This window comes from Nothoprocta perdicaria, unplaced genomic scaffold (assembly GCF_003342845.1).
Source record: "Nothoprocta perdicaria isolate Ctin4 unplaced genomic scaffold, notPer1 scaffold_35, whole genome shotgun sequence".
NCBI lineage: Eukaryota > Metazoa > Chordata > Aves > Tinamiformes > Tinamidae > Nothoprocta > Nothoprocta perdicaria.
In genome coordinates, this window is record NW_020455588.1 from 8,876 (window position 1) to 33,196 (window position 24,321).

A 24,321-nucleotide genomic window follows, 5' to 3' on the forward strand; every position below is an offset into this window, starting at 1 on the left:
TTATCATGTTGATTTACATGTTGGTCCTTAATAAGGTAAAGGGGTACCTCACGGCCAGGTAGTGTAGCTTTCCATAGTGCCTTTTCCCAGCACATCAAGGGCTAAAACAGCAGCTCGTGCTGCCCAGCATCAGGCTGAGAAGTGAGAACTTGGTGCTGCTCTGGTCTTTGCTGCCTAGAGGTCTTGCTGCTGCTCAGGAAGGAACTGGCTCCACTACAGCCGCCCAGCTGGTGGAGCATTTGTAGGAGCAATGGTGCCAGCAGATCGGCTTTGTGCGAGATGTGTTAAGACCTGGCTTGTCATTTGTGAGCTGTCTTCTTACAATTTGCACCCCAGGGAAAAAAATACCAATGTATTTAGTGGGTCGTACTGCTATAGGTCCTTTTATATTCCTGAGGACTCTGGAGGTGTTACCTAGGCAAGGATTGCAGAAGTTTTGACTGGTAAAGAGCTTGCAAAGCATCAGTGCAGTGAGATGCAACAGCCCTATTTCACCCTGATGGCTAGAGGTAAAATCCTGACTCAATCATTGATCACAGTTTGGAGGATAGGGGTGTAGTCTGAAGGCTTAACGAGGACTTGTATTAAAAGCAGCTGTCTGGGAAGGCCTGGCTATTGTTAGAGGGGCGGGTAGCCTAAAGCTAGGCAGAGGAGGGAAGTTTAAGTATCAGTTAATGCAAAACCTCTGTTTGCTGGTATTTATGGTATTTGACCAAAGGTAGGGGAGTTGGGGGGGGGGGAAGAATCCTTAGGTACAGAGGAAAGGCTGTTTTACTGCTATTCATACTCAAGGACCATTTTTGATCCCTAGGAAACTGCTTTTATAATAGTTGACAAAGCTATCTTTTGCAAAGTACAGGGATTGTGGTAGGATTTAAATGAATTGTATAAATTTACTAATAAAAAATGAGTCCTGTTTTAAGGGGTTAAACAAAAAAACCTAAAATAGCTATAGACTGAAATCCCACTGGAAACAAAGAGGCTTCTAGTGACTAGATTTCTGAAGCAGCCAAGTATCCAGTATGCTGAAGTTCAATGAAAATCTTCTGGATTATTTTGGAGTGTGGATTATTTTGGCCTGTGATCCTGAAAAATCTACTGTGAATCGCAGGTACTCTTTTCTAATGGAAGTGGCCTCTTAAACTGAGTGGAAGTAAACTCCTTTAGAGTCCTTGTGTTCTGCTACTCACTATTTATTTATTTGCTCTCAAAGCATTGGAGACCGGCAGAGCTGGGATACCAGACTTCTCAGGACACTAAATTAGGTAACTTTTAGTCAAATACTTTTGTTTATTCTTGTGGAAATGGCATGATTTTGTTTTGTATGTGGACTGCTTCAATGTGATGAGTTTTTTAAGAGGTTTCATATATATTTGCAGTGTTTTTTTTTTTTTTTTTTTTTTTTTTCAAGCAGAAGACGGCATAAAGGAGAGAGAAAAAAAAAAAGGTATCTATTCCTCACTGCTGAGCCCAGGCAGGCTCATCTGAATGGCCTCCAGGCTTCTTCTTGCTATCCAGGCTACTTGCTTGTTTTTTTGCTTCTTAGTCCTTCTTCCCAGCAAAGACAAGAACAACTGCAGTGGGACTTTACAGAGCAGCTTAGTCTTCTTTAACTTAAGTCCTTGTGGACTGTTACCAGCTTCTCAGAAGAGAGAAGAAGCCTAATCCCCTCATTTTCTAGTTTAACCTGAAATTCTGCTTACTACTGTAAACTTAAAATCACTTTCTGTTTAAAGATTATATATATATATCTAAAATATAAATCTATTTTTTTGTGCAGGTAAATGGCCTATTTCTAAAGTTAATTCAGATTCCTGTACATCCAAAGGGATATGATTTTTTTTTGTTTTGGTCCCTAAGCAGTACTGAGGGGTAGTAACTCTGCATCTATGAGTTTGTTCCTTGCTCTGGAAGTGCAACAATACCAGTGTTGCTTGTTTTCATTAATATCTACTGGACAAAGAGCAGTCTTGTTTTTCATATGTTTCTTGGCTTTATTCCTTTTATAAAATAGGTATTCCAGTAACTTTATCACAGAAATGTTCCATTAATTTTGAAACACTTGATTTATATACTATTCAAAGGACTAAGTTTAGCTTGTAAATCCTATTATGTTAACAGAGATCTATGGATGCCTTTGGGGACAATTCGGAGCACCTAAGTTATATTCTTAAATAAGACAGTGTAGGGGAAAATAATATAGAGCACTGGTATTTATAATAATTCCAGTTACTATTAAATTACTGAATTGCTATTAAGTTACTATGAAAATACAAGGTGATATCAGTTGCTCTGACCTCCTAAGTATGTGAAATGGGCAAGAAATTATGTCATTAAAGCCTGTCAGATGATTTGCTTCCTGAGCATCACAGTGCTGTTCCACAGCACCTCTTTGTGGTGTTGGGAAGGTCAAAGCTTTAGGCAAAATGTCAAAGTGTCAGGTTTTGGTGCTGCTTGTACTTTTTATGATATCCAAATAACTCTCAAGATGGGGTTGTGACTTTAAAAAAAAAAAAATTGTTTGTAAAGTATATTGTGCTGCTTGGCTTGAAGTATAAATTCAAAAGCAACTATCTATTTTTTTTTTTTTTTTTGAGCGGAGAGTTCCAGGTAGCATCCAAGTCCCTGACTAGGCAGGCACTCTTAGCTGCCCTTTTACCCAGGTTCTGGCAAGGTTCTGTCTAGATAGGCCGTGTCTGCACACTCTGTGGCTAAGAACGAGTAACTATAAAAAGCAGTTTTGCTTTTTTGCCCTCTCCAGAGACTCGGTGTGCTGGATGGTGCGTTCTGTAAGCGTTTCGGCCATTGATTTTTCTTGTGCTAACTGGATTTCCATGACTTGTCTGGCCAGTGCTCTTTGCTTCTGCTGTATATGTCCACCTGAATGTTTCTGTGAATGTTACTGGCATCCTTCTGACTGTGTCTATGTTCCCATTGTGAGGGTTTGGGGTAATGACCTGTTCTTCCAAAAAGGCTCTTGGGTTTAAGTGTCACGTTAGGAAAGATGCTGTACAAGCCAGTCCGTGTTATTTCTTACTTGCTTATAAGCATGATTTTTGACAGTTTAATGTAAATGGATTCAAGTTTCAATTTTTGAAAACTTTTGAACTGGAACAAAGTTTTTGGGGAAAAAAAAAAAAACCCAGCATCTGCACTTTCTTCTACAGTTTAGGAACCAGGTCCATGGCTTAATTAAAGTTAATTTCATGATCTGCTCTTGGAAACTGGTGATACCCATTGCTGCTTGTTAAACTACCCTGCCCTGAAAGCTAATGCTTCAGTAGCAGCTTAATTCTTCCTGGTGTGAGTACACTTAATATGAACTGTTGAGTGTCCACAGCCGCAGAGATGCACTTGGATCTCTCTGAAAAGGCAGCCTGGGGATGGTGCTTAATATAGTGCTGCCACTAGCATAGCAGCACTAGTAAGTTTAGAGGATGAGTCATTTAGTTGGGACTTAAGAACTGCATATTCCCTCCGGCACATATTGGCCCCATTTGTTTCATCAGCTGCCCCTGGTATTTTATAGGCATCTTTGTATATTTTTGTTGCCTTTTCTCTGTGCTGACTTCTGTGCATTTACTCGGTTACAGCTCCAGACTAGCTCCAGTTACTATGGTTTATATACACTTGCAAGCTCTACTATTGGTTATTGAACCCAATGCAGATGCAATCCTTTAAACTCCGTTCCTGGCAGGCAGAGAAGCAGATTGATCACTTGGCCAAGCCAACCCTTTCTCAACAAGTGAACTGTGATTTGCTACAACTGTTTGCAGCACACTTGTGTTACAGAGACAACATTTCCTTGAAATTAAAGTATTTGTGCTTCAATCCCTCTCTAATTTATTAACTAGATACTGATTTGAACATCAAGATACATTGAGTGTAGGTAATTGTTTTAATCATTATTTAGGTTCAGTAAAATACAGTGTTGGTAGTAGGAGTTGCCACCAGTGAACCAGGTGAGAGGCAGGGATAAGGCATGGATTGCAGTGAGCTTCTTGTGCCTAGTGTGGAAGCTAATTTATTTATTCCTAGAGTAGAAATAATACCAATTTTATTTTTCGTCAGGAAACAATAAGAAGAAAGCTTTTCTGGGGCAGATAAAACCTGTGGTTTGTGCCACCACAGAGATAAATCTGCGATGAGCCCCACAGGAGAAGAGGAAGTACAAGAGGAAATTACACCGCAGCATCAGGTTGCTGTTCGACCTAATTCTTCAGGTTTTCAATTTGTCACCTGCGTAGGTGGGAAACTTCTAGTTTACAAAAAACTTTGCAGGATGCTGCCTTTGAATTGGCAATGCCAATTGCCGATGTTGCTCTTGCTCTAGTGTTGCTGAATGCTCAGTTAGAAGGCAGAAGGGAAAGCTGTGAGGAGAACCTCACCAAAGGGCTCCATCTCCAATATAGTAGGTAGCAATAACACTAAATATGTGGATTGTAAGTGATAAAAGTTGTGTGCATTTTCTCCAGAAGAAGATAGGCAGACTCCATTATATTGCTAAACACAGTCTGCTTTTTGTGGATCTAGACTTCTCTCATGTTAGTTAGACCAAAAGCTGATTAGGGGAAGAAGCTGCAACTCATCTTGTGTGCACACTGCTTAGGACTGGGAGCCTTAGGCTAGGCTTGGGAATGGAGGAAGGATATGTGTCTTGGTGTGTATGTTTGTATTTTACAGCTATAAAAGTTCAATAATTCATTTATCTGTCAGCCTGATTTTCCTCCTCCAGTGAGTGCCAAAACGCTGGGGTTTCTTTTCCCGCTATTTTGATTCTTATGGATGTAGTGTTTTCTGCCTTAAATGTCCTCTTAGGGTACATATGGTGGCAACATTACTTCAGAGGCAAGAAGAGATATTTTTCTTTTCTTTAATTCCCTTTTTTTCTCTTTTAGATTCTGAGGTGGAACTTGCCATGTGTCTCTTCTCCCCTCTTGATACCTCTGTTTTCATTGGTTTTCTCTTTTCTTTTTCCTTTGATTTTGGTAGTTATCTTTTCCATTCCTCCTTTCTCAGCACTATAGTCCTGTCTGTCCTTTATTCATTTGTTGTCATTCTTTATCTTCCCATATGTTGCTTCTGGACTAAATCCACTTAAGTTCCTCTGGTGCCACAAGAGTGCGAGCAGCAATACCCAACTTGTGCGTCTGCTGCAGCACTGCAAACCAGAGCCTCCCTTAAGTGCTGCAGGGGGAATAAACATCCCAGGAAGGACCCAGAATCTCACATATTTAGAACTGCTGGAAGCAAGTTGTCAGGGAAAGGTGGAACAAGAAAGGGAGAGGAGCTGTGAATTAGGTGCTTTACTTGCAGCTTGCCTGAAATAATTTCTGTCCCACTGGTGTCCAAAACATATATTTGGAAAGCAAAGCAGAGCTTGTATTTCCCCTACATATGTCATGGCACATGCAGCCCCCTCCTCACCCTAAACTGTTAGAACTGCCTCCCAGGAATGAGGCACTAGTTGCCCCCTGCCAGGAGATGAGTGCTCCTTGCTCCACTTCTGGACCTATGCATAAAGTAATTCCACAGTTATTGGGATGGAGATGTTGGCATAAATCAATAACATAGTGAAAGATTCTGATTCTTGCTCCAGGAACTAATTAGCTAATATATGGATAAAATACAGGTTTATTGGTTGGATTGGAAGAGAGCTGTTTCTGCTGTGTAGAGGCAGGAAAGAGCATGTGGCTGCATTCCCATACGGGATCGCTTCCCGTCCCCCACCCAGCCTTCCTTATATCAGAATCTCTGAAGTTTGAAAATATAACCCATCATTTGAATGTTATGTTCGCATGCAGGCTGTGATTCTTAAAGGATCTTCTGCTCTGAAATACTGAAATCTGGATTCAAATCCAGATGAATTGAGCTGTGAATTGAGCTCCACATAAAAGAGCTTCCTTCCCCCTCGCCTCCTTTTTTCCCCTTTTCCTAGATAAGAGACAATGACACTCAGCTGTTCGCAGGTTCTTCATCCATTTGATTACAGAGTCAGGTATGTCATTCTTCACCACCAACAAAGTGTGCAGTGGGCATTGGTATTCAGCAGCCATCTGTGCCACCAGAGAAGGTTCAGCCGAGGGCATCCAAATTACTGTGAGCTGGAATCTTGGTTTCTTTTATGTAGAACAAGGTAGGTCATACTGATACCAGACACACACACGTACAGTTCCCCACAGGACTCAATAAAGAGCCCAAGATTTAAATTATTTACCAAATCAGCAATTCTTTATTCTCGCCTTAAAGATTTGAGGGAATATGGGAATGCACTAGCCAACTGTGTGACAGTTAGTTCCTAGTTATTCCTCCTATGCCTCTATAACAGGTGCTATTCAAATCCTCAGGGCAAACTCCCATCCCTTATACCATAAGGGTCAGGGATGACATGTTTACATGGTCACTCTTGAAGACTATGAGACTGTTTATTTTAAGCTTTATAAGAATTTAGTACATGATTTGAGGAAATGTATCTCAATATATCTCAAAAGGATATAGCTGCATATCCTTTTAAGGCTTACTTTGTTCAAAAATTTTTAATCTTACACAATAACACCATAAATTAGTTTAAAATATAAATTTAAAATGAGTTATTTTCTATCCATTGATTATAGTTATATGCTTTTTTAACTGAAGCTTTTAACTGAAGACATAACAGTCTGTCCGAGCTGACATACTAAACTCTTTGATGTGCTGGAGTGTGTAGGTTTTATTTTAGTTTTTTTATTGGTGAGTTAAAATGTAACCCCTTTGAGGGAGATTCATAATATAACTAGTACGTTAAGAGGTATGGCATGGTCAATGGTATGTATGTAAGCAAACATTTCATTAAATGACTTGAGTTACCATGTGATATCCTCTGGAGAGTCTAGATCAAACAGTTTTAGTTAGCAGTTAGCAATTAGTCTGCCTTGCAGAGAAACTTGAATCTCTCTCCTAGCTCATCAACCTTTTTCTTCAAACCTTAGCATTAGTATTTAACTGTCCTGGTAATTCTCATTAAACTATATGTTCATTGTAACCTTATCTACTAATATATGATACTACAAATGAAAGTAAAACCAGAGGATGGTAAAACAGAAAGCAAAGACTTTAGAAAAGCCCAAATTCTGTGACTGGGTAGGAGATCATATAATTAAGTCTAAACAAGAAATTAAATAAAATAAAAGCAAGTGTTAATGAAAAATGAAAAAAAAAAAAGTGCAAAAGGCAGTTACTTCTTTAGGCAGCCTATACTTAAATAAGGACAAGTAGGTTACTAATAAATGTATCTTAAAATTGAGCAGTTCTGAAATGACAGAGCTGCTGCCAACACCCTTCTTCTGAGTCCCTGTATTTCTCTCTCTTGGAAGTGAAAGACTTAAAGCATTTATAGCATGTGTAAATCTGCTAAGCCAGTTTGTAAGGCTGTGGATCTTTGTTTTAAACAACATTATAATTATAATAAAAATTAAAAATGATGAAGGAGCCTAGCTAAAATTTGTAGGAGAAAGAGAAAGGCTAGACGAAAGTGATACTAAATTGCTAAACTACTATATAATAAGAATAAAAATAGATTTGGAAGGAAAATAAGACAGTGCCAAGCTGGACTGCAAATGTCAAATTCCCAGGAATATGCTAGGCAAAGCAGAAGCTTAGGCATAGGAGGCTACAGAATGCAGAAGGAGCATATTTTCAGGAAGCAGCATGAGGAACTGTAGCCAGAGCAGGATCCTGTGTTTGTACAGAGCTGCTAGGTTCACAGAAAACAAAAGCATTTTGCAAGTGTAAGCACATACTGTGTCTATCCATATTCAAAGAAATACGTCTCCAGTGAAGGAGACAGTTGATAGGGATTGTCCAAAGATCAGCTAGGAATTTTAACTTGAACATGACATAAGCCCCTTTACTTACAGGTGGACTACTTGATTGGGTAACAGATGATTCCATAAGATTATTTTAAAAAAAATCCTTGTGCTGAATGAATCAAGCTAAAATCATGCTATAAGCAAATTATTTATACTTTAAAGACATCATGGCTGTATATGTATATCTAAAAAAAAAAAAGAATCTTGAAAAGATAGTTTTCCACTGTTTTGTGAACATTACAGTAAACAAGGAAACTTGGCATGAGATCTTATGGGCATCAGTAAGCCCTTACTGCACAGTTTCAGAAACCAGCTGTATCACAGAAACCCTTAGAAAATGTAAATATAGCAAAGGAAAAGTTAATTTTGTAGGAAAAAATCTATTTTAATATTACTAAAAGAAAAGATAAAACAATGACAAGGGTTTATATGCAATATATGTAGCAATAAGTCCAAAACTTAGTGTTCTATATGCTAGAATCATTGGATATTTGTTCTTAGACTTTTAGAGAATAAAAAGTTAAATTTGTATTAGTAGTTGTGAAACATACTGTAGCTTGTATGCAAAGCTAGCTACTATTACCATAAAAGAAGCTATGATTTGGTGCTTATTGATATTTTAAATATTTTGTGGGAAGTTACTTGGTTATGCTATTTAGAGTTCATGATATCCACTATCTATTAATGTTGTGGAAAATGGTGATACTATTACTTACAAAAGACTAAAAATCAGACAAAATTGGGTTCCTGTTTGATCTTGCTGAGCAACAGGGCAGGAAAATTTAAAGCACAATTATCAGTTGAATTTTAGATAACTGAAAAGTGCTGACTAAACAGGCACTAATTTTTAGAAATAAGATTTATTTTAAAATATTTGCCAGAAAAACAAAGCTTATGTTTTTGCAGGACATAACTTAAAGCAGTTAGAAATTCTTTGACCATTTGCAGGTATAAGGGAGAAGGGAAAAGGTTAGGATTTCTCAGAAAGTTCCTGCCCCTTCTATCGAAGGGGAGTAATAAAGCAAAAGTTGGTCTCTAAAAGGGAGAGAGATATCTACTGCTTCCTCTTCCAGAAAGAGGAAAACAGTTGGATTCGGAGCCTCTGAGCTCTCCAAGCTGGAAAAGGAAGTATCAAAGAATGATATGACATGGATTAAATGGACTAAGTGGGACTAAGGACAAATGCTAGAAAAGTCATCTCAGCAACAAGATAAAGGCTTCTTTGGAGTTCCTGAGATATTCATACTTCTTATTTCTTTTTCTTTAGAGGTGAATAACAAGCTCTTCAGAAGGATTCACCTTAAATATTCTTTGGGAACATTCTTTTTCTATTCTGCTATTTGAATTTACGTTCAAGGCCTGACTGATAGATCTATAGATGCCACTTTCTTTTTCCGCCCAGTTTTTGGTAAGTCAAATATCCCCTTTAATAAGGATGACATTTGTTTTATAAACTCCAATTTGGAATTGGAGATAATTATCACCTCTCAACACCAGTTATGGTCAAGAATGAGAGACTAAAAGAACACTAATTGCCTGGGAGATATGCACTTACCTACCTTAGCCATCAGAATAAGCCTAGTAATGCCTTTCCTTAGGGCTGTAAGATGTGGCAGCAGTCTAAGCGGAAAAATGGAAAAGGTAAATCAGCACTACCTGGGGGGTTATCTCTTTATCCTCACCAGATAGAAGCAGGCCTCCCCTTCCCCAAAGATATATGTGTATTTTTTTAAAGGTCAATATTGAGAGGATTTAAAATAAATGAAGTAGCAGAGTTGCATGAAACTGGGTGCTCTGTGGGCATTGTTTTTGTAGCTTTTGTAAGAAAGACCAGTTGGCAGTAAAATGTGCTTTTATTTTTTTTAAGGAGCCCAATAACTGAGTAAGAAATTGAAAATATAGTACTACTTCGGGGAATGTTGGGTGCTTTTGTATTTATGCCTTTTTGCACGCAAGTCTACAGGGAAGTTATAACAAACTGGGAGAACATCTGAATCCAATGCAGTATCAAGGACGATTTTAGTCAAATATATCACATCTAGGTTTCATGCTTGTCGTTAAAACGCATTTTAAGTGAAGGGGAATATTTTTAAAATTGTTAAAATTGTAAAGGTATATCTTCAAAAATACTTTTTTTGCTGACATGATTGACTTCACATATTGAAGTTAATTTTATTTTCTTATAGATACATGCATATGTATATCAGTTGCCATTTATACATGGGGAAAAAAGTGTTTGCTAAAATCTAGGATAGAAAATATTGAAGAAAATGCTTGTTGGACAGGATAGCTTATTCCCTGTCTGTTGAATCTGAAGAGTTGTATTGAAGTTGCATAGCAAATTGTTTGCTATCTAAAAGGCAAGGAGTGGGAGTAATTTCTGAACCTTTGAAGTGTTTCAGACATTTCCTTATTTATCTTCTGGGAAAGAGGATTCTCTTCTCATATACTCATACTTCCTCATATAAGGAAGTTGGAACTTCCTTGGAAGTTGGAACAGTTCTACCAAGTCTCTCTTTCTACTCCTATTATAAGTTACTCTTAGTAGCATAACAATTATTCTAGAATTCTGTTATTCATGCTCTTTACTCTTCTGTGATCCAGGAATTTAGTAGTTTCTCATAGGCAGTTGTGGAACTGAGGAAGAACTTTGTGCTGCTTGTAGTCCAGGTTTTTGTTGCGTTGAGGTGGCAATGTGCTCTTAGTTATGGACAGACTAGTGTACTAAGGAAGGAGATTTTTCCCTCCAAAGATCTGAATTTTGTGTGTCTCATTCCAAAAGGTAAGAGAATGTTCCTGAGGCGGTAAAGGTGGAAGTTTTGTTGAAATCACATGTGAAGTAAGACTTGGAGAGCTAGTGAAACACCTAAAGCATTTGCATTTTAGCCAAAACTACTTCGTTACAAAAAATATAAAAGTAGAATTGGCCATAGGTATGGCAAAATGTTAGTTTTATGAAATAAGGATATTTTACAGAAAGAATCAAAGAAAAATCTTCTTGGAAGGTGCCTCTGGAATTCATTAAGTCCAACCTCTCTCTCAGAGCAGATCCACTTCAAAGTTAGGTCAGACTGTTTAAAAATAAGTGACTTCTCATAAAAGTGATGGTGTAAAATCTAAGAATATTCAGACATGTACTGATAAGGGATCAAAGCATGGCTCAGAGAGATGCAGGGTCTGCTGTATGAGTATTTCGGGTGTTACGGGTGTCTTGCTGGTGATGTGTATTTGTAGCAGTATGTAGCAGATAAAAGATGTTTCTTGCATAACATAGTCTGTCCTAGGCAACTTCTGCAAATACCTACTGTTCTTAATGCAGACAAACATGTATAGCATGAGAGCCTTTATTGCCAGCCTCAGAAGTAGAGTGCAGTGGGCTTGCCCTCGGCTCTGGTTGTGCACAGCTGGGTTGATACCCTTAAGGTACCTTGTTGTGTGGCTTCAGATGAGATTACAAATCCCCTCTACACCTTCAAAAGACTCTTGGCAAATGACCTTGCACTGTGTTGTTGTTGTTTTTGTTGTTTTGTTTTTGTTTGTTTGTTTTTTGTTTTAATTCTTCAGTTCTGTCCATGATGGAGGGCTTGTTTTTATGCACTACGGATGCAGAGCAAAATTGAACTTGGCATGGGGAGCAGCTTCCATTTGGAAAGCAGTGCAAACTTAGCATGCAACTGCTGACACCATCAAGCAGAAATGTGTATAACTGGAGACAAAGAGATAAGCTGTTCATTATTCTATAATGGGTACTTTTATTCTAAATAAATACTACTCTGCATTCTGAAAGATGGATTATCAAGGCTGCTTCATGGAAGAACGAGATTGCGCTTTGGGTTCATCTCACCTAACTACAAATCGGCCAAGCAGCTACAAATCAGCTGATTTATAGCAGAGCTATAGACTGCCCCCATAATTAATGGAGAAAGAGATACTTTCATGCCATGTTAAGATCAGGAGCTGCAGTCAATCACTTTCTGCTGACATCTGCCTCTCACCACTCATGGTAATGAGCACCTAGACAGCAAACTTAGGCTGTGTAGTTACTTTTCAGATGGTTGCAGTTAAGTGAGCCAAAGTCTGCCCTGAGCCAATGCCTGCTCTTTGAAGGTTTGTAAAACCTTGCAGTGACCTGGGGGAAATGGCTCCGCAGAAATTCCTTGGTCAAACCTGAGGAAACCTGAGGAAAGGTCCATAGTGTTGTGATAGAAGATCTCTCTGGAATGTCCTGGAACCTGTGTCTGGAGGTTCATGTAGAAGCCAGAAAAAGTGGCTAATGTGGGAACGGGAACTCTAGGTTCTCCCCAGAATAGGAATTCTGACTTACCTACTAACTCCACTCGGCAGTCCATTAAAATGGACAAACTGCAGCCTTTTACTCATATAATAACGTCCCTCTAGTAATGATGACTACATGATCCCAACTCTTCATCTGTATTTCCGCTTTCTGCAAGAGTAGGTCTGTTCAAAACCAGGTTATGCAGTTGGTGCACATTAGATTCCCAAATGCACAATAATCTACATAGATGTCACCCTCAGAGCCTCACTCATGTTTTGTGTATAATCATTTTCTTTCCCATAGAATTGTTGGAAGTAACGAGAACATTCTTGGAGGGCTCTCTATGTTTTTCTTCCTGGATATTTCACATCTCAAGCTGTTGATGTATCATTTAAAACATACACCAACTGCTTTTGAGTAAGCTCCTGGGTTTAAAAGTAAATTACAGTAAATCACAAATAATTGGTATTCAGCACTCAAATAGCAATTTCACACTATGGCTTATCCCTGTGACACATCTCCCTAAGGATCTTGAGTACCTCAGAATATTTATCCCATCAAGTTCATGCAAACTATTTAAAATTACCCCATTTCTAGCTATTATTAAGTGTTGTGACATGCTATGATTTTTCTCTGCATTTTTTTCTCCTAGTATTTCCCATAGGAACGACACAGTCGGAAGTCCCTTCGAGCTTAAGAAAGGGTAGGTTTTAATGAACTGCCCAGAGAATGGCTGTTGCTGCTCCAGGGGAGCTACTAGGTTTCTACAGCAGCCCCACAGTGGCCTGAAACAATGAGGTGTTTGAGCCTAAATGGATTTTACAGTACTGTATGTGAATGTGATTTTAAAACTTCCTACAAAAGAACTTTCCCACCTTATTTTCATGCATATTCCATGTGTGTTTTGCGATTGCTTTTGTCTCCTTACACTATTTCTGACAATACTGAAATATTTGCTGAAGCCACATTGCCATAATAATAATAATAAAAGTATGTCCCATGGATTGTAGTTACAGGGCCTTCTTAAACACTACCCTGGTAAATGGGGGAGTATCACAATTTAAGAGTTTGTTTTTAAGAGTTTATTTAAGGGTTTGTTTCATCCAGATAGGCCATAGGTATCTATTTAGTGTGCAGTTGTTTTCTGGGAAGGTAACTGCAAGGAGCTTCTCCCTCTGCTTCCCCCAGCACATCTGTTTCCTATAGACTCTACTTTCACACTAGCCTGAAATGTACCTTGTTTTGGGAGTATTTCTTGGTTGGGGGGTGTGTGAGTGTGTGTATGCAACATGACCAAATTAATTTGCAAAGCAAAGACTGAATACTTCCCAAGTCCTGAGATTTTCAGAGAGTAGCATTTCTTCCATGCTTTTCTTTTTTTTTCCCCTGGGACGTTGCCTAGTGTACAGAGGCATTTGTAGAACATACCTAGACAGCAAACTAACAAACAATTAATTATTAGTACTACTTTTATGTCACCTGTAAATTGATCAGAAAATGGAAGTATTACCCTTGAATTTGCTTGTCTAAAACTTATTTTACATGCTGTTTTTTTCCTCTTACCTAAATTGGCCAACAATAAATGGTTTCTTCAACCAGCATAGCTGTCTGTGATATATTTTTATGGCTCTTCATTTTTCAATAGATTATAGTAGAGTAGTTCTTTATAAAGCTAATGGTGATACAGTCTGTCAGCTCTGGCTGCAGGATTATTTTGCATGGGCTAAGCATCACAGTGTTAAAGAGGATTTTTTTTTCTTAAAAAAAAAAAAAAAAAAGAAAATCATTGTCCTGGTATTTCTCTTGCCTGTATTTCATCCCCTTCTAAGTTGTCATTACCCTTAGTAAACAAAGGGTGGTTCACTGTGGTAAACGCTCTCTGTGAACGGTCCTACATTCTGACAGCTCTCAAGATGAAAGGTCCCTCCTGGCACTGACTGTAGCTGGGCTTGACGGGGCTGTGTGACTGTTTGCCTTTACCACTCAGTGGGAATGTGCCTGTGTAACTTGTCTCCAGTTGCTATCACCGGGGAGTTCTGGCTTCTTTCCAGCATCTTCAGCGTTTGTATAATGTTCCACGGCAGGAGTTCTTCTTTTATCTGCAGCTCAGGCACTTTCTTCTTGCTGCCCTACAAGATTATCTCCTACCACTGGCGACAGACCTCGGATCTCTGTACCTCAGATTAAAGTCTGTAAAAGGGTTTGTTTTGAAATGTTGCTGCCTGGTTCATTGTAATAACTCTCAGGTCCTTTGCAAATAAGAAAGATCGGTTGGGAAGCAGATTGCCAAATGTGCCTTGGTAAAAGGTGGTGGCAGTCTCTGTTAGGAATACTTTTTTTTTTTTTGCACTTTATTCACACTTTGATTGCTAAAACACTTGCTCATTCTGTAGACAAAACAGAGCTACTAAAAAATGTAAACTGTGTCCAGTGACCTAGGAATGTGCTGGGTTTCATTATTTTTTTTTTTCTGGCTATTTTTTTAACCTGTGGATGGGCAGTCAATAGACAAAACTCAACACTGATACGTTGGTTTTTCCTTTTAGGGAGTTCATGGCAGATATCACTATGCTGCACAGTTTAGCCTAGGCAGCATGCCTATAATCTGTGAACAAAGATTTGCTTCTACTGAAAATGAGAAATTTCAAATCCAGGCATTAAATGAATTTGATTTTAAGATTTTGGGGAGGTTTCTACTTCGTGACAACTATTGCAATTTTATCATCATTAGAAATTAGGAATAGTATAAAAGAATAAAATTGTAATTGTAAAAATCCACTCCCCCCCTTAAACAAAACAAAAAGGGCATTCAGATTATAAAAATTGTAATCCAGTTTTAATACCTTTTTTCAATTTTTTTTCAGGATGCCATTTAGAGTAGTTTCATAAAGGAAATCTTTCATGGATGCTGTGTGGCTAAATAAATACCCAGGAAAACTATCTTTGCACTTGTCTTTATGGGTATATTCCAGTGGGATTTATGCTAGGGAATCAATCTGATTCAGAATCCCAGTTTTTGTGATGCCTGGAAATCTGGAAATCAAGCAAAAATACATATGTTATTTCTGATATTTCTATGCAAAAATAGTATTTTAACCATATATTTTTGGTTCATTCATTCAAATGAATGTGACTTTCTGTGAGGTCAGACAGCTAGCTGTTTTTCATGTTGCTTGAAATACAAGGTATTTTGCATTTTCCTGAAGCTGCTGTCTAGTGAACTGGCTAAGAGCCTGAGGAACGGGCTTCATTTTGACACAGGTAACTGAAAGTGTGATTATAGGTCCATTTTATCTAGTGATAAAACACATTCTATTAATGATGTTGCAAAAAAAAAAAAAAAAGACTTCCAGCCAAGACGAGCTTTGGGTAACAGCTACCTCTGTGGAAGGTGGAAGCCTTGGTAAAAGGGGACGTGGAAAACTTCCTGGTTGAGCACTGCAAAGCTCCTGGGCTCAGTCTGCATTATGCAGGGCATAACTGGGCATAGGCACAGAGTCGCTCTTGTCTGTGGTGGGGGTAAATTCAGCCACTGCCCTCAACTGCTGGCCAAGAGATGATGCAACACTGAGCTCACTGAGCAGTGCTGTAAAGGTTCACTTTAGAGTAGCATCACCTTCTCTTACTCCCTTAGAGACCTCGAACTCCCTAGAGTTCATTATCTCTTTTTGAATTGCAATTTATAAAAGGTTTTCATATGAGCAGACCCACAAGGAAGCTTTTAGTTCCTTCTTGAGTTTGATTATATTGTTGTTTGAGATCAATGATGAGATGTTGCTTTGAATTCCTGCAGTAAATAGACCTGCAAAAACAAACAAACAAAAAAACCTCACTATAATTAGGGTTTTCCTTACCCATAACATTAACTACAGGATTAGGGATCAATCTGGCAATTTATTGAGTATTTATGCTCAAGTTGCTGTGGACTGTGAGCTCCCACAGATGTCAGCTGGATTTGAATACTGATGGCTGAATTAAGTGCCACAAGAATATTAAGAGTAGATTTTTATAAATCAATCCTTTCCTTCTTGTACTGATAGTGGTTACTGCCAATTAACATATTAAGTATTTCTTTCATTAACCTGAAATTGCTACCAAATTCCAAATGTATAGATAAATTTAGATTTCGCATGATTTTAATTAAGAAAAATATGGTAAATTAGGGTAAGTTTCCAAATACAGTTGAAAATAAAAATCAAATAAGTATATGAATATAACCCTATATAATTTAAGAAACCTCAATTCAGCATTATTGTAGTGATTTTTTCTTTTTTGAAACAAATTTTTAATTTGAAAATTTCAATCAATTTAGCCAAGGCATGTTAATAATCACAAGAAATATGTGACGTTTGAAACAGAAGTTGATGGCAACTGTAGGCAAACATGTAATGCAGTACCTGACATGTAAATGTAGGTAAACACATAATGCAGTACTTGACAGGAAAGTCAGGAAAGAAGGAAAAGGAGGAATTATTTGAGAACAGAACTCATCATCATGAGAAAAGAACTCATCGCAAACTTTAATTTGATTACAGGATTTTAACAAGGTGTTCCTTAGAGCCCTAGAGAACTGCCCTTCCCCTCCTCCCCTCCCCAAGTATCCCTGACTGACAACACTTTCATACATCTTATTCATGAATTATGGGCTGAAATGTATTGCTCTGTGACTCTTCAGGGGATGTAAATTAGGATAGTGCCATGGAGGTTCATTGAGCTACACTGAGCTCCAAGTCGTTTAGGATCTGGCTGTTTGCTTGATTTGGAACTAAACTTAGATGAATAATGCTGCCACCCTCCTCTTCCCCCCACTAAGCAAAACAAAAGAAACCCTCAAAAATCACCCTTCAACCACCAAAATTTATGTGTTTGTACCCTACAAATTTATGTGCATTTTGAAATGATTTTTTTTTGTATTTTCTATCAGTATATGCTTTGAGGCTTAGTAGGAAAAAGATTGAGAAAGGCAGGTATCAGACATATGCATGAATAGTTAAAGAAATTAGCTTTTGAACTTGCCCTCGCACATATTTATCTGGAAAGTGCATGCACATGTGCCATAAAGCAGAAGTAAGTCCATGGCTGGTTAGATCTCAACAGCAAAAGTTGATCAATATTAATATGTGATTAATTCACAGAACAAGTAATTAAAAAGAGTAAATGCAAAAAAAGAATACTTTTGAGGAACTTCTGTTGAACTTGTAACCATCCTCTCTGACTATAAAGAGTTGCTATGTGAGCTGATTAAATTCTTTATCTTTTACAATAACTGGCTAAATGTCATTCTCAGCAATGCTGATTTAGCGTCTGTAAAAGACAGGACTTGTGGAAAAGCATGCCAAGATACTGGTTGAGTTTGATGGGCATGGGGTTTTGTCTATAATCAGTTTTCCAGAGACAAGATGAAGTCCTATATAGGAAGATGTTAAAAGTATGTGGATGCTACTATTTTATAAATAACGGTAAAGTCTATACCATTTTATGCAGGGTGTTTTCAAAGAAAATGAGCAGTGGTGGTCTTAATCCTAAGTCCCTAATAGTAGAAATCATCAACACTTGTGCTCACAAATTCTGACTTGCACAGCAGATGCAAGAGTTAATTCTACAGATAGTAATTTTTTCAAATATGTAGTTGGAAGATAACGATCAGTTATAACCCCTTTGGACTTGAAATTTGACCTTTATCTTCTCAGTGATTGAAGACCCCTAAGTCACTAATTAAAATAAAAAAGCTTCCTCTATGAGTTAAAAGATAACTTCATCAAATCCACCTAATTGAATTCATCAGGTAATTTTTGAGTATACTGGGTGCTTTAACAGCTAATTGAAAAACATCTGTGGACACAGACTTGGCAAAAAATTGTTGTTTCCTTCTGTGCAATGATCTGAAGGTTGATGGAGCACTTGTGACACTTCAAGGTTACCCCCGCATTAATTGTTTCAGCAACAGGTTCCTCTGACATACAGGAAGTTAATATTCACACTGTCAGTGCATATATCGATTTATAAGTACGCTTTTCAGCAGAGCTAATAATTTTATTAGCTTTTGCACAAGATAATCAGTGTTGCAGCAGGCAATTCGTGAATTTTATGAGATTGTTGGATTTCTAACTGTCATGGGAGCTGCAGACTGCATCCACATGGTAATGCATGCATCACCACATAATGACTAACGAGGCAAGGTAAAGAAATCGAAAATTTTTTCATTCCCTCCACATGCAGCTGGCGTGTGATGCCAGATGTAAAATCATTGATGTACTTGCCAAGTTCCCAGGATCATGTCATGATTTATTCAAACATAGACAATCAGGATTAGGTCAATCTTTTGAAAATGGTCAGATTCAAGGAGACTGGTTAATAGATAAGTAGGAGCATTGCTTGTAAATAAAACATTGAGTATATATTAAAAATGAGATGATTATTTACAGCTTGCCTTTTTTAGGTCACAGTTGTTCTCCTCTGAAGAAACAGCTAATGACTACAGTTTTTAATCCCCAAACTCCGTCAGAGCCTCTATGTAATGAGACACACAAATTCATAAGAACTATAATTGAAAGAACTGTGGCATTTTGAGAAAATAATAAACGCCTCTCCCAATGTGCTGTGCAGTGTTTTATATAAAACTATTGTCTGAATATTTGAGAGTCTTTTCTTCTGTTCTGCATATGATGCAATAAAACTGATAAATTATAACTGAGGGAGGTCAATGTATCAAACTGGAAAGGTAGCGCTGGCTAATTAAAGTGTGTCTGGCCTGATAGGACTTCGAGCATGTTGATATGCAGAAGGAACCATTTAGAGAGTTTGGGTCTGATTGCAAAGTTCAGGGTTGTTGTTAGTGCCTTAAGCTGCTCAGAAGCTGTATGTGTTTTCCTCACAGCAATGATTTCTCTATGGCTTTTGGAGATTCAGTACATACACAGGGACTTTGTTGCGCCCTGGAGTCACGTGTGTTTCCAAACTAAACATACAGGTATGGGGTTTGCTGAAGCAAGAATAAAAGAATTCTCTGTGTTTTACTTTCCTATCTTTTTAGGTGAGAGAACTTAGTAACAAATTGTCCTGCAGATCACTACCTGGAAAAGACATCTAGGTTGTCACAAGCAATTAGAGCAAACTTGGAATTGTTCTGGAGGCTCCTTCCATTTCTTCATGCTTTCCTGGAGCAAGAAACCGTTGGGTTCCCTCGAAGGTATTTTGTTGTTGTTGTATTATTACAAAGAAGTGCTAAAACTGAGGTTAAGTGGCTTTAAAGCAGTAGACATTACAGGTAATAATGCTGATCCGCAATACCAGAGAACTGCATTGGAGATTTGTGCCATAAACATGATAGTAAATATTTTGTTTTATACTGATGAAAGTAGAACTTTGGGGTCTCTGGTAGTTTAAGGTGAGATGCAGTTGCCTTTGCAATTTGAGCTACTTGCTGTATTTGAGGAGACTCTCTGCTGATTGTTGTTGATAGGACACAACCACCGCTATAAATTCTTTCCAAGTCAAGACACTGAAAAATAAAATGTGTTCATTAGCTTTCGCATGAACTTCAATATTTTTTGTCACTTTGTTATTTTCATGTATCTGAATTGGCTGGTTTATAGTGTCACAACTGAATCCTGAAATGCAGGAAATTGAGCCTACTTCCATATTTCAGTTTATGCAACTAAATTACATGTATGGAGGTATAACTGATACTTTTTTTTTTTTTTTTTTTAAATCTCCCATAATAGCCTTTGAATTTATTGGCCATTTTCAAAAAGATTTAAGAGAGTAACACAGGTTACTGTCTTAGCAGTAAGAGAGTAATAGAGATAGTTAAGTGTTTTTATTCTATGCTGAACTACAGTAATCTGATCTACAGAGTCAGTGGAAGTAGTCACCTCCATAGAGGGAAAGAGATTTCCTTACTGTCGCCTTTGCTACATAGACTTAATACTTACTGGACATCAAAGAAGCTCAGTCTCAGGACACAATTACACCGGGAACCAGGTTTTCCTAGCTCTACTGCTTATTAAATTATTTATTTCAGAAAAGAAAGCGAGTTCCACGGACAACTGTGACCTGCTTAGAAATCCTGAATTCTAATGAGACAATTTCTCATGGTAAGTTTTTCTGTGCTTGCCAAATAATTTTTGCCTCTTTTCATTGTCATCTATGTAGAAGTCCTTCTAAAATCTCATTCTTGAGGAGATGAACAGGCATAAATTCTTAACATCACAGAAGAATTTTAGTTTAAATGGTTTTTCAGAAATACAAATAGTTTCATCAACTGTTTAGTACTGTAATTCAATGACTAATAATATCTTGGATGATTATGAGAAGGAGGAATATTGCTTTCAAATTCCTACTGCATGACATAAATTTTCCTTTTTAACCATCTTTGTTATATTTGAGAAGAGAAACAGATACATCATTACAGAAGAATGCTGGCGAGATGAATGTGCCAGAATTTGTTTGTATTAAAAAGGCTGGCTCTCCACTTTGACTGTGTCATCCTCATTATTTTTATTTCACAAAGTTGTTTCAATTTTTGACAGGCCTTGGTCAATTCTTACCATTTATAAGTCTGGCATTGCTTACATCTGAGCTAGGCTAGCTATAACATGCCAATTTTATTCTTCATTTTTAATTCACAAAATTTCTAATTCACTTGTTTTAATTTATATAAGCCAAATAGAAGTATCACCTGGTTTAGTGGATCAGTCATGTGATTGAAACACCCAAGAACAGAAAAAGTACAATGATGTTTGTAAGGATCCTATAGCGTGTTTGTGCCCTTATTACTAATAAGCGAGGGATATATGGTCAAGAATGATTACTATTTTTTGTGTGTACTGTAACCAGATGAAGACATCTTAGTTATTTATAATAATCACTTAAACATTTTTCACTGTGAACTTGGGGCCCTTTCATGAACTCACAGTATAGTTTGTGTTTCTTGCAAAACTCGGAAGTCATGCTCATTTGTCTGTGATAGAAATGTGTGTTACATTAATAAGGATTTTCCTTGACTCGGTTTGATTGTATAGAGGGTTTTATGGTATGAAATGTATTTGTGTATAGCTAGGGTAAACTAGAGAAGCACTTTGTGTGAACTCTTGTTACTGTTATAAAAATGTTTAATTAACCTTCTCAGTTAATGTCAATGTTCTTATTACATTCTTCAGCTCCCCCTGGTGCCTAGTGAAAATTCTTGATTTCCTTTACTGAAGAGATTGTGTCTGAAGAATGATGAATAAAGTAGCTGAAATATAGAGTTTCCTGCTTCCTGGTGGCAGATGAGCAGGCCCATTTTTTAAAAAAAAACTTTTGCGTAAATAGTACAGTCCGCAGTGGCCTTCGGTTTTCTGGGTTTTGCTTGTTTATTTAACTATTTCACCGTTCCTCATCTACAAGCTCTTTTCCCCCATGCTTTTGCATCTGTTCCTCTTTCAATAGCAATGCAGATTAGCAGAGTGCTAAATTGGTGAGAATTACAAGAGCTGTCTCTTAAAAGACCTCACCCACTGTAAATGGAAAAACTGCCAGGGACTTCAGCTTTGCAAGGATCCATTCCCTTTCACCCCTCACAATGTACAATGCATCCGCTGCCAACCTTGTGTTTGGCTTTATTCATATGTTTGTGGTTTATTAAGGTAATAATTTTCATCTTTTTTACAGGAAAAATAGTGGTTTTTTTTCTGACTATACATAGAACCTAACTTATATGTGGAAGCTTTAATTTGTTTAAAAAGATTGTGTTGATTTCCAGTTCTGTTGTTCCACAATACGGTGTCTGGTGCTGGTGTAGATAGCACTTCAAGTGTTCCTTTACCTTTGCTAGTTCAAGAGATGGATTTGATATCTGTGTTGCAAAATAATGAAGGTTTTGATTCCTAGCAGCCAAATAGGAGCTCTTGGAGTTTGTATCAGAATTGCAGAGTCTTATAATTTTCACTGAACAAAGTCCTAAGGGATCAATTTTGATTTCTTAAGAATGCTGTCAAATGCTTCAGGTCTGAAATTTAATACATATTTTTAGTTTCTACACTCTGTTAGGGAATTTTATCCACATATTTCAGTATTCTATAATATGTGCTTTTGTTTCTTTTGAAAATAAGCTTTGCAGGGTAGAATAATTCAAAAAAAAAGAGAGAAGATACTTGACGAGTTCATACCCTTATAGCATGATAGTATTTAAAGTTGCTGTTACAAGATCAGCCTCATAGTGTCTGTAAGTCATTACTACTTTGTGACTTTATGAATAGCTTCTTCATTAATGTTGCTGTTGTATATCAGTGTTAAAAGTCAAAGGTTTATCCCAAACGTAATTGATAAATTTCACTGAAATGTCTTCAGTGAAGAAGGGGTTCTCTTTTAACCTCAGATGGATCTTGGATGGCTCAGATGAATCTTGGGTGGCTGCTTTTCTTCCCCTAGAGTCACACCCTGTGCTTTCACTTGTCTTCTGTCTCTGGAGAAAGACATGCAATCTCTAATGCAGCTGATCTGACATCTTTCATAAAGCACAAACAACACTAAAATTAAGGGCAGAATTTACTCTCTATTCTACCCAGAAGCTACATGCTGTAAAGCATCACCTGTGATCATAAATCATGTTCAGTATTGTGTATACGTGTATTTGCTGAAACTGGAGTTTGCTTATAACTTAAATACTGGCTTTGGAAGAGTTGCTATAACACCTGTCCTGCTAATCATGTGTAAAGAGAACCTACACATAAGCACATACAGCTTTTAAATATGACTATTTCAAAACAGCCATTTACACTTACTTTTAATGTAAAAAGAAAAAAAATAAATCTACGTAATAGACATTTCTAGAAGAATCTCAGAACAGGAATAGAAAATGGATTGAGAGAGATGTAAATATATGTATAATTTCTGTTAGTCACATTTACCACAAGGTTTCTGTTTACTGTATTCTGTCCGTTAGGAAATGGAGGCTGATTTTGTTTATATATTCCCTGCTTAAAAAGTACATCTTAGTAATTTTCCTTTGGGGTATAATTCACATACACATGAAGTGCACTGACTTTATTGCTTAACACTGTTAATTGTATCTCTAGGTACATTTGTATTTTCAGGCAATATATATTTGTATAATTGCATCTGTAGGTAAAATTTGCAAATATTGAAATGCAAAAGTATTCTCGATAATGGCCGAAAATATTTTTAAAACACTGGAATATTTTCATATGATCACTGAAATTGAAAAGAATTTCAATTCAATTCTATTTTTTCTATGTCACACACAGTCACAGAATGGTTGAGGTTGGGATGGACCTCTAGAGATCATCTAGTCAACTTCATAGATTTCTGAACACTTAGACCTTTTGGTAATATGTCTAATTTGCAGCATTATTTCAGAGACGGGGACTTGTTCTGGAAAGTTCTCATCTGAGTAATCTTTTCTGAGGTGATACTTTTCATAGCTGCAGATAGTATCAACAAGGGAGTCAAGGAAGATAAAATCTATTTTCTGACATCTGATTTCTAAGAGGTGTGCGCATGACTTTGAGACAAATGTATTTTGCAAGCTTCCAGCTGGGATAGATAGGAAAAATGAGCAACAATCTCTGAGTTATGTCTATTTAAATGTTAAGAAATAAATATAAACTCCCAAAGCACTCAAAAATGGTAGGAGATTTGTCTTGTTCAAAGGATAATGCCATCAATTTGGCTAGAACATTTGGTGATGATGTTTTCATAAGAACTCTTAATATTCAAAGTAAATCACTTTTGCATCTTGATTTTTTTTTAAGAGTTTTTTTTGTGAATCTTTGAGCTCAGTATGCAGAAATAGCAATTATAAATATGTATCTGAATTTGTTCAGCAGATTTGTTTGCAAAGTGTTTGTGCAGTTTCTAGCCCAGTTCTTATATTAAATAGGCTTGGGACAAATCCAGACAAAGATTCAACTCTAAAGTTTCCTGACTTCTGGAAACATCCAGACATTTTCAACTTTGCTCACTGGGCTGAGTTTGTGATCTGCAGATCGGATTCCACAACATAATGAATTGCAATCTTGTTTTGTATAGCAGATATTTAGACTCCTCCCTTCTTCACACAGCTAATGTCAGTAATTTAAAAGGAGATAATCAAAGAACCTCTTAATTAGATGGCATGTTTTAATTTCATGGAAGATCAGCATTAAGGAAGCAAGGAAAAAAAACCAAGAACATCCCAAAGAAGTGATACGGAGT

At 37.3% G+C, this 24,321-nt stretch overlaps 1 long non-coding RNA gene across 2 annotated transcripts; it reads left to right on the top strand.

Annotated features, from left to right (window-relative positions):
- The first annotated feature begins 758 nt into the window (after positions 1 to 758).
- Positions 759 to 20,214, top strand: LOC112951423. Of its 2 annotated transcripts, XR_003250202.1 has the most exons (4): positions 759 to 1,111; positions 1,214 to 1,265; positions 19,157 to 19,312; positions 20,147 to 20,214. It is a non-coding gene; the product is annotated as an uncharacterized LOC112951423 (long non-coding RNA). The 2 variants fall into 2 exon arrangements; XR_003250203.1 differs by lacking the exons at positions 19,157 to 19,312; positions 20,147 to 20,214 and adding an exon at positions 4,072 to 4,697.
- Positions 20,215 to 24,321: the final 4,107 nt, after the last annotated feature.